The sequence below is a fragment of the Equus quagga genome, chromosome 16 (genome assembly GCF_021613505.1).
Source record: "Equus quagga isolate Etosha38 chromosome 16, UCLA_HA_Equagga_1.0, whole genome shotgun sequence".
NCBI lineage: Eukaryota > Metazoa > Chordata > Mammalia > Perissodactyla > Equidae > Equus > Equus quagga.
In genome coordinates this window covers 70,283,674-70,293,495 of record NC_060282.1, presented here as the reverse complement: position 1 = coordinate 70,293,495, position 9,822 = coordinate 70,283,674, and the positions used below count along the sequence as shown (strand labels likewise).

The following is a 9,822-nucleotide window of genomic DNA, read 5'->3' as shown; positions in this document are numbered from 1 at the left end:
CGCTGCCGGAGCCCCGGAGCCGCGCGCCACCGCCACGGGCCGCGCACGCGAAGGAGGCCCTCCCCTCCGCGGCGGAGCTGCGGGGACAGTGAGTGCGGAAGAGCCCGGGGCACCGCGCCGGCTCGGGCTGGAAGGGGGCTCGGGCCCCGCGGCCAGCCGTCCGGCCCCTGTCGAGAAGGGGAAACTCGCCTAGCAAGGCTGTGGGTCGCTCCGGGGAGTCTCCTGGCGCGCTCCGCGGGGAGCTGGCGGGGCGGGCCGGGCGGAGGACGCGCGCGGGGCCGCGTGGGGCGCGGGAGGAGAGAGGGGGGCGTGCCCCCAGGGAAAGCGGCCCGCCCTCGGGATCGGGGCCGGGCCGCGCTGCCCACCCTGTTCACCTGCCGGCGCGGACGAGCACACGCGTCCCGCTCTCGAGTGCACGTGCCCTCCGAGCGCGCCCGCCACTCCTCCCGGGGATAAGCCGAAGCGGGAGGGCGCCGCCGCTGTAACACCCTCCTTCCCGCGCTTGCACGTGCCGCGTGGGCCAGGACTCGGGGCGCTGACCCGGTTAACTAGATAGCTCTGGCCCCGTTCTCACAGCCGGTGTCACTCTGTACGATTCTGATTTACCCATGCTTAGTCTGTTTACGTATGCTTTTTTCACGAGGGGTTAAAAATACTGGAAAAGACTTGTGTAATGCAGAAAGTCTGTTCTAGTGTACTGGTCATTTTCCCTTACAACCTTTTTGGGGGTCATAGACATGAAAAGTGTGGACTCTCTCTCCAGAGAAATGCAATTTGCAACCATCTTCAGGGTATTGTACTCTCTGGGGCGCGGGAATCCTTGCTCTTCCTCTTTATTGACTTTGTATCTACATTGTTAATGGTAAGTTTAAATCCATCCTTACAATGGCATTTCTTCAAAAGTACTTCTGACATTTACTTTTTTAAGTTCTTACATTTTTGAAATTACATTATGATACATTAGTACTTCTCAAACAGCACCGAAGTATATAGAGTTAGAGGTGAAAGCTCTCTTTACTTTGTAACACTTGCTAACTTAGTGTGTATCCTTCCATTCTTTTCTCGTTAGCTTTTTGATCATCAATGGAGTCATATATAGATTCTTTTGAGAAATTACCTTTTCACTTAAGATATGGAAAATACCTTTCCTATCAGTTTACTTAGGTCTGCATTGAATATTTCATAGATGTATCATGTAGATGTATGATCATATGGTATAGATGTATCAAAATTTATGTAACCATTCCTCCTTAAGCTTGGTTCCAATTTTGCCTTATTACAAACAATGCAACGATGAACGTTCCTACACATGAGAACGGTTCTATAAAGTGGATTCCTTGAATCAGAATTGCTGGGTCAGATGTAGAATCTTGCCTTCCAGAAAGTCTTTACTGATTTACCTTTACATCAACAGGCTGTGGTGAGGAAAAAACCCGTGTTTACTATCAATTAAAACAATAGCTTCCACTTATTGAGTGTTTATTACGCATCCTGTACTGTACTGAACACATTACATGCATTTTAAAATTTAATCCTCACTAACTCTCTGAGAGTCAGTATTATTTTCTTCGTGACTCTGTGGTCATGTAGCTATTGAAGGGCAGAATCAAGATTAGAATCCGGCTTCATTTTACTCCAGTGCTTGTGTTCTTTATGGGCTCTGAATTCCTGGTCAGTAACTGACAGGGAATGGTGTCTCATTGCAGTGTTTGAGGATTGGATGAGGTTGTGTATTTGGGGTTACAGTATGATCAGTAGCTCCTTTCTCTACTAACTCCTGCAGAGGTGCACATGGTCCATTGCTTCCTAGGATCCTGGTTCCTCTGGATCATCTGCCTCTCCAATCACTACCCTGCCTTTTCTTTATCTTCCTCCTTGTGTATATTTTGATGGAATCTGGCTTTCTTCTGTCTCTTAAATCTCCTTTGGAAACTTTACTCCAGTCCTGCCTTAGTGCTTACCAGTAAATAGGTAACTCTGAAAATTTTCGTCTCCCAACCAAACCTGTCCTCAGTTCCCACAGCTTAGATCCAGGTTAAATACCTCCACTTGAATGTCCTGTATGCCTTTTATCTACAGCTGAGCTCCTGTTGCCCTCCGCCCCCAGACTGCCCTTCCTCTTTATTGAACTCGTGCTTCCATAATTCTCTTCCTTGCCCTGGTTCACAGCTTCCGTCATTTCTGACTCCTCTTTGTGTGCTGAGCCTCCCACAGTCCGTCAGCGGTCCCGTCGCGTTCTCCCTGCTGCTCCTGTGAGCGCCCTGGACTAGTAGAGGAGCCTTGTAACTGGGCTCCCGTCTCTACCAGGTTAGTCTTCCTGAAGCACAGCTGTGAGTACGCCACACCTCTGGTCAGGAACATTCAGTGCCTTCGTGAAGAAGAAAGTACAGACCCCCATTGGCCAGATTCAGATTTGCCTGTGATCTTGCCGCAGCCTGTCATGTCCTCATTTCTCACTGTGCTGAAGCCTTCTCTCCGTTCTCCATGGCACTGTCATGTCTGTATCTTTTCCTGGAATGCCTCTACCCACATTTCTGCCTGTTAAATTCTATTTCACTATCATCTTCTAGTTTCTTCCAAGTCTTTTTTGAACTTAAATGTGAAAGTAATATCTCCCTCCTTTGAACTCCTCTAATATGATATACGTGTCTCTCCTTCCCCATCCCCTAAGGCTGTAAGGTCACACTTAGCCTTATATGATAGTTGTATGAGTGGCTGCTGCCTTTCCTTTTGGACAGAAAATTCTTTGAAGGCAGAATCTCTGTTCATGTTTGTATTCGCCATGCACACAGCACATTGACTTGCACATAGTACATGCTTAGGGATTATATTGGAGTAAGTGAGCACATATATTCACACTTGGGAGTAAAAAATTACACGTATTAGTATGTTGCTAGCTATAATGACAAACAGATCTCAACATTTTAGTGATTTAACATGTAAAAGTTTATTTCTTGCTCACATAACAATTCCAAGGCAGGTGTTCCTGGTCAGCAGGCAGCTTTCTTCCAATTGGTGGTAGGACCCAGGCTCTGCCATTCGTTCAAACTTCACTGTTGTCTAACTGCAGCCAGCAGAAGGAGAAGGAAAAGTGCGGAGAAAGCCGACCTGCCTCGGAAAAGCTTCTCGAGGAAAGTGTTACACTTTGCATTCACTCGCTTTCCAAACCCAGGAAAGGAGCCGCTTCCTGGCAACAGCTCTGCTCTCAGGAGGAGCAAGAATCTTAGTAGACATTCAGCCTTCTCTGCCATAGTGAATTTCTACTTATCAAAACCTGTGGGATGGGGCCCAGCCCCTAGCTGAGTGGTTAAGTTTGCATGGTCGCTCTGGAGGTCCTGAGTTCATTGGTTCACATCCTGGGCATGGACCTAGCACCGCTCATCAAGCCACGCTGTGGCGGCATCCCACATTGAAGAACTAGAATGACTTCCAACTAGGATATACAACTATGTACTGGGCCTTGGGGAGTGGGGCGGGGGGGTGGGTGGAGACAAAGACTGGCAACAGATGTTAGCTCAGTGCCAATCTTCCTCACCAAAAAAAAAAAAAAAAAAACCTGTGGGATTTAGCTTGATCATTCCTTGCTCAAAAAAAAAAAACTCTCCTACTTGCCCAATCTGATTAGGTTATCAAAGGTTCTGTTGTACTGCAGAATTTAAACATAATCGTTAATATTTATCATAATGAACTGTAGTTGTTTACTTTGTTCCCCCCAATAGACTGTATGCTTTTGTATCTTAATCATTTTTGTATTTCAACATCCTAGCAGAATGACTGGCATTGTGGATAAATAAATAACTAGCTTTCTCAATGAATTTACAACTCGCCTTTATGTTCACTTGATAGTTATTTTAAATAAAGCTAAAAATAAAGATAATCTTACCATCTGCTGTTTGGGTTATTTTCAGCCTTTTTTCTTTTCTATTATAAACAATATAGGATTTAACATCCTTGAAGATAAATATTTGTATGGGTCAATGATTATTCCTTTAGGATAAACTCTTGGAAGTGGAATTGCTGGGTCAAGAGCATGTAAAATTGTAAGGATGTATATTTGCTAGATTTCTCTCTGGCAATATTATGCCGATTCACACACTGAAACCTCATAGGAGTGCCTATTTCCTATTACCTATTGGTGAAAGTCATAGTTCATATTATTTTGCTTATTTGAGTACTAGTGAAGATGACCTTTTATTGACCATTTGTATTTTTTCTGTAATGAGTTGTCTGTTCGTTAAATACACCGTAGGGTTTGCTTTCTTTTTGATTTTCAAGTATCTTTGTATATAAAAGAAATGAAATTCTTCAGTTCTTTGTGTCATCGTTTGAAAAGTTATTCTTCTGGACCGTGTGACAGAGGGAGCTGACATGGAAGGGACTCCATTCTGCATCCATATATTTCAAATGCTGGGTAAAATATATTGATTTATGGCTATGTGGCTGAGCTAGGAACCAGGAGAAGGAAATCCCCAGGGGCCAGCAATGAAGGAATGTTCACATAGGAACCCACTGTTGAGCATCTGCCGAAAGCTGGAAGTCACAAAGGAGTACTGTTCCGGTTACTATGACTGCATAACAAATTCCTCCAAAACTTAGTGGTGCAAAACAACCATTTATTGTGCTCCTGGATTCTGCGGGTCAGGAATTCGGACGGTGCAGAGTGGGACGGCTTGGCTCTGCTTCACATATCTGGGGCCTCAGCTGGCAGATTTGAAGCCTGGGGGCTGGAATCACCTGCAGGCTCCTTCACTCCTGTGTCTGGCCGTTGATGCTGGCTGTGGACTGAGACCTCAGCTGTGGATGTCAGCTGGAATCTTTATATGGTGGCCTCTTCCTGTCAGCTGGATTTTTCACAAAGTGGTGCCTGGGTTTCAGAGATGAGTGCCCTGAGAGAGCGAGCCAGTAGAAATCATATCACTGTTTATGACCTCCCCTGGGAAATCACACCATCACTTCTACTGCATTTTGTTGACTGAGGAAGTTACTTTCAGAGAGGGGAACACAGACCTCACCTCTTGATGAAAGTGTCAACATCACATTGAAGGAAGAACGTGTGGGAATGGATATGTATTAGTGCATCCCTTGAAAAATACGATATGCCAGAAGTGCCTTCACGTAGAGATAATAACTAGAAAAATACTCCCCCATGGCCTGTGGAGGCTGCAAGGAAGCTTGCCATCCACTTGAACTATGGTAGGAAGTGTCAGCTGCTGGATGTTAGAGCTTCATACCCTGTGCCAGCTCAAGTCTGGGGTCTGAATTCATGTTACTACATGGTTCAGGGTCTACAGTCCAAGAAATGGGCATGTTAACTGGTCTGATGCATCTGAAACCCAAGCCCGGGCAGAGACCAATGGAAAGCACATACAGAGACGTATAGCAAAATTTGCATGGCTCAGGGAACACTGGACTCCTGTAGATAGCAATCTCTCTAAAGATGAGCACAGTCAGTGACTATAAATTGTATAAGGAAATGGACCACAAGGAAGGAGACTTGGCAGATGCAGCACGTGGGAGATTTGTACCACAAAACTGAAAATAATAGATCATGGAAAAAAATGTAATTTTATAATATTGAAGGAGATGAAGGCATGGAAAACATAAGGCAAGAACAGGACGATATGAAAAAGAACAGGAGAGGTCCAGGGTTGCATACTTAGCCTGAAAGGAGAAGAGAAAGAGAAGAAGAGGGATTGAGTCAAGCAATACCTCCAGTACCCCAGGAATTCGTTAATTTTTGGCCTAAAGTAATAGTATTGATGATTATGATAATAACAGTAGCTATCATTTGTTTCTGTGTATAACCATACCTTACTGTAGTCTGAAGATTCTTGTTTGAGAATTAAAGCAGTGTACTAGGCATTTAGCTAGGTGCTTTCCTTCTTTTTTAAAGATTGGCACCTGAGCTAACAACTGTTGCCAATCTTCTTCCTTTTTTGTTGTTGTTTTTTTGTTTTTTCTCCCTAAATCCCCCCCAGTATATAGTTGTATATTTTAGTTGTGGGTCCTTCTAGTTGTGGCGTGTGGGACGCCACCTCAACATGGCCTGATGAGTGGTGCCATGTCTGCGCCCAGGATTCGAACTGGTGAAACCCTGGGCCGCCGAAGCAGAATGGGAGAACTTAACCACTCAGCCACAGGGCCGACCCTGGGTGCTTTTCTTAAGTTACCTTTAAACTTCACAATAGCTCTGTCAGTCAGAGATTTTTAGTTCCCCAGGTAGGGAGACTGAGGCACAGAAAGCTTAACAAGAAAATAAATGTTTTTCTCCATCCAGGAATGGGGAAGTATCAAGGGCTTGGGGATGTGTAGGTGGATGGGGATGTCTTGTAGAAGCCATTGCTTCGGTTATTTCTTCGTTTCTTCATTCCTTAATTCACAGGCTGGGAGGTTCTTAACTCAGGGAATGCTTAAATGTAGCTCTTCTGGTGAGTTACATATTTAAACACAAATTGGCAAATTAACTGCTTACGAATTTTGGGAAATGGGCAATACTTCCATACAGATAGGAACTTTGCATAATAGTTTTAAAAATTGCTTTCTCTAATATTTTGCATGCTTCTTGTTTTTAATTTTGGTAGAGCTTAATACTTCTATAATTGCTTTCCCTTGTCCATCTCTCCTCCCCACTAAAGAAAGAGAATTTGATAAAATTAATAACTATGTTTTTGCTCCCTGTTGTATATACATTAGAGGCAAGCCATTTAACTCTCCCAAATCTCACTGTTTAATTCAAAACTTAGGGAATAATGTCTCTTATAGGTCCCTTAATCCATGATTTCTGTTTCACCAGTCCTTTAATTCTCAAGTAAGAATCTCAATTCAGACAGCAGTAAGATATTTTTTTAATAGATTTCTAGACCTGACTTTGAAAAAGTCATGATTACTAAATTTTCAATGACTTACTCTCATTCCCTTCCTCATTTTTAAAAATTAATTTCCTTTTCTACTTCACCTTTTTTTTTTTTTTTTCCTGGGGAAGATTCACCCTGAGCTAACATCCGTTGCCAATTTTCCTCTTTTTTTCCCTCCCCGAAGCCCCGGTACATAGTTGTATATTCTAGTTGTAAGTCCTTCTAGTTCTATGTGAGCCACTGCCACAGCATGGCTACTGACAGATGAGTGGTGTGGTTCCAGGACAACGAACTGAACCCGGGCTCCTGAAACAGTGAAAGTGCCAAACTTTCAGCACTAGGCCATCAGGACTGGCTCTCCCTTCCTCATTTTTAGATTTTAGTTTGGAGATGGGGAACTATGGACAATTCTACTTCCAGAAATCTTCCTTCCATAAGAATGAATTTTTACTTCAATGACTAAGGTTGTTTATAAAAACAAAAAATTTTTAAACAGTTGTTTTTCTTTTTTTTTTTAAGACTAGCACCTGCACTAACATCTGTTGCCAATCTTTTTTTTTTTCTTCTTCTTCTTCTCCCCAAAGCCCCCCAGTACATAGTTGTACATTCTGGTTGTGGTCCTTCTGGTTGTGCTATGTGGGATGCTGCCTCAGCATGGCTTGATGAATGGTGCCATGTCCTCACCCAGGACCCGAACCGGCAAACCCCTGGGCCGCTGAAGCGGAGTGCAGGAACCCAACCACTCGGCCACGCGACCGGCCCCTAAACAGTTGTTTTTTCATTTCACTGAACAATTGCATTCCCCATCACCTCCATCCTTTATCAGAAATTAAAGATTTTTTGATACTATAGGTTCTTAATGAAGGTTCTTATATTAACCCAAACGACTTTCCGTTGACATCCTCGTGTTGGCTTCAGTGTTTACCATCTCTTAACAGGTGCCTCTTACCTTCTTAATTCTTCCAACAATATACATAGATCTAACCAGAGCTCTGTTTTGAAGCCTCTTTTTATTACATTTAAAAATTTTTGTTTTAAGAAGTCTGCTTTTAAAGCAATATGCTTAAAGTGCTGAGTAGTGCTAATCTTATAAAAGAACAATATGGTAAAATCTAAAACTTTTTGCTGCTTCCTCGGTTCGGGGTGCTGTATGAAGTGACTACATCAAGTGATCCCCTTAATGAGCCGGGTTGTTGCTGTGCCTCATTGAAGGAGGCAGACAAAGTACTGAGCATACAGTCTAGAGGAACACTTAGATGATTATTTAACTCTACTTACATATGTTAAGTGCTCTGAAAGGTTGGATGGATGGAGAATTTATCCTCTGTCATCAGAGGGTGCCTGGAAGAGCGTGGGGCCCACATTCTTGGAAGGGCACATTGTGCCTCTGCCACTCCTTGCTGTCAGTGCAGATCACACTATACTGATTGTTGAAATGTCTCTCTTGTATTGGGCTCGGGGAAATTCTCTCTTGTCGCAGACTATTGTTACTGTGTGGTTTACCATAGTGGTAGTTGACCTATAGTTAACTGAGGAGTTTTCATCTTGCCTTAATTTAGGAGAGCAACAACTTATCGTCAGTGTTTTAGGGAGAATTGTGGCATAATAACCAAAACTCTGTCATACCCATGATCCCTTATGCTCAAATTCTGATGGACCGATATTATATATATCGTGTATTGTGTTATCAGACATGGAGGGAGGGAATGAAATGTTCCAATTGTAAATAGATATTCTGCCTTAGCCACCATGGCAGGGACTGCTGAAGTTTCCTCACAGTGCCCGCTCCTCTTCTTTCCTAGTAAAGGGACTGGATTTTCAGCTGGGTACATGATACCCACCATAGACTACATTTCTCTCTTTTTTGTCGTGGCCACCTGGCTAAGTTGTGACCAATGGGTTGTAAGCAGAGTTATGTGCATGACTTCTGGGAAGTGACTTTCAAGCGAGAGAGGATGCCTCTCTCTATCCCCTTCCTTCTTCTTGTAAGCTGGAGCTCAGTTCTGTATTTGTTTTAATTGTGGAAAATACCCAGCATAACCAAAAGTAGAAAGAGTCCTATAATAAAATCCAATGTTCCAGTCCCTCAGCTGCAACAATTAACAATTCACGGCTGATCCTGTTTCGTCTGTCCTCTCACCACCACCCTCCCCCTCTTGCTCCCAATGTATTGAAGCAAATCCAGACATTATATCATGTTATCCATAAATATTTCAGTATATATCTCTAGAGATAATTCTTTTGAAAACTCAAACCACTATTTTAAAAACAAAACCCACTATTACATCTTAAATTCATGTTAAATCTTAAATATTAACCCACCTTAATATCCAGTCAGTGCTCAAATTTCCCTGATTGCCTCATAAAGTATCTTGTTTTTACAATTTATCTAATGAAGTCCATACGTTACAACTGTTCGTTATGTCTCTTAAATCTCTTTTAATCTATGGATTATCCCTCCCACTTCTCAATTTATTTTTAACAATTTATTGGTTGAAAGAACCAGATTCTTTGTCCCAGGTCAAAACTCCACAATCTGCTTTTGCTGGTTTTATCCCTGTGATATCATTTAATCTGTTCCTTTGTCCCCTGTATTTCTTTTAATTCGGTAGTTAGATCTAACGGCTTGATCAGAGTCAGGTTTGTTGGTTTGTTTGACAAGAATACTTATTAGGTATCACTCCATCAGGTGTACATGTGTCGAGTCTCCTTTTACGATCTGAGGCACCATCGATGATCATTGCTGTATCCATCAGGGTTCTCCAGAGAAACAGAACCAGTGTGTGAGTGTATGTGTATGTGTGTGTGTGTAAAGAAATTTACTTCAAGGAGTTAGCTTATGTGATTGTGGGGGCTGTCTGGCAGGCTGGAACGTCTCAGGCAGGAGCTGATGCTGCAGTCTTGAGGTTGAATTTCCTTCCTCAGGGAAAACTCAGTTTTGTTTTCAGGCCTTTCAACTGGTTAGACA

The 9,822-nt window shown here is 43.1% G+C and overlaps 1 protein-coding gene across 2 annotated transcripts in view; it reads left to right on the top strand.

Annotated features, from left to right (window-relative positions):
* The first annotated feature begins 18 nt into the window (after positions 1–18).
* Positions 19–9,822, top strand: part of C16H8orf89 (chromosome 16 C8orf89 homolog) — a 45,923-nt gene continuing 36,119 nt past the window's right edge. Inside the window, exon 1 of one of the 2 annotated variants that reach the window (XM_046641570.1) lies at positions 19–88. The gene's annotated coding sequence lies outside the window, so the exon portion shown is untranslated. Of the gene's footprint in view, positions 89–713; positions 863–9,822 lie in introns of those variants that run through there. The other variant, XM_046641569.1, reaches the window with a different exon arrangement.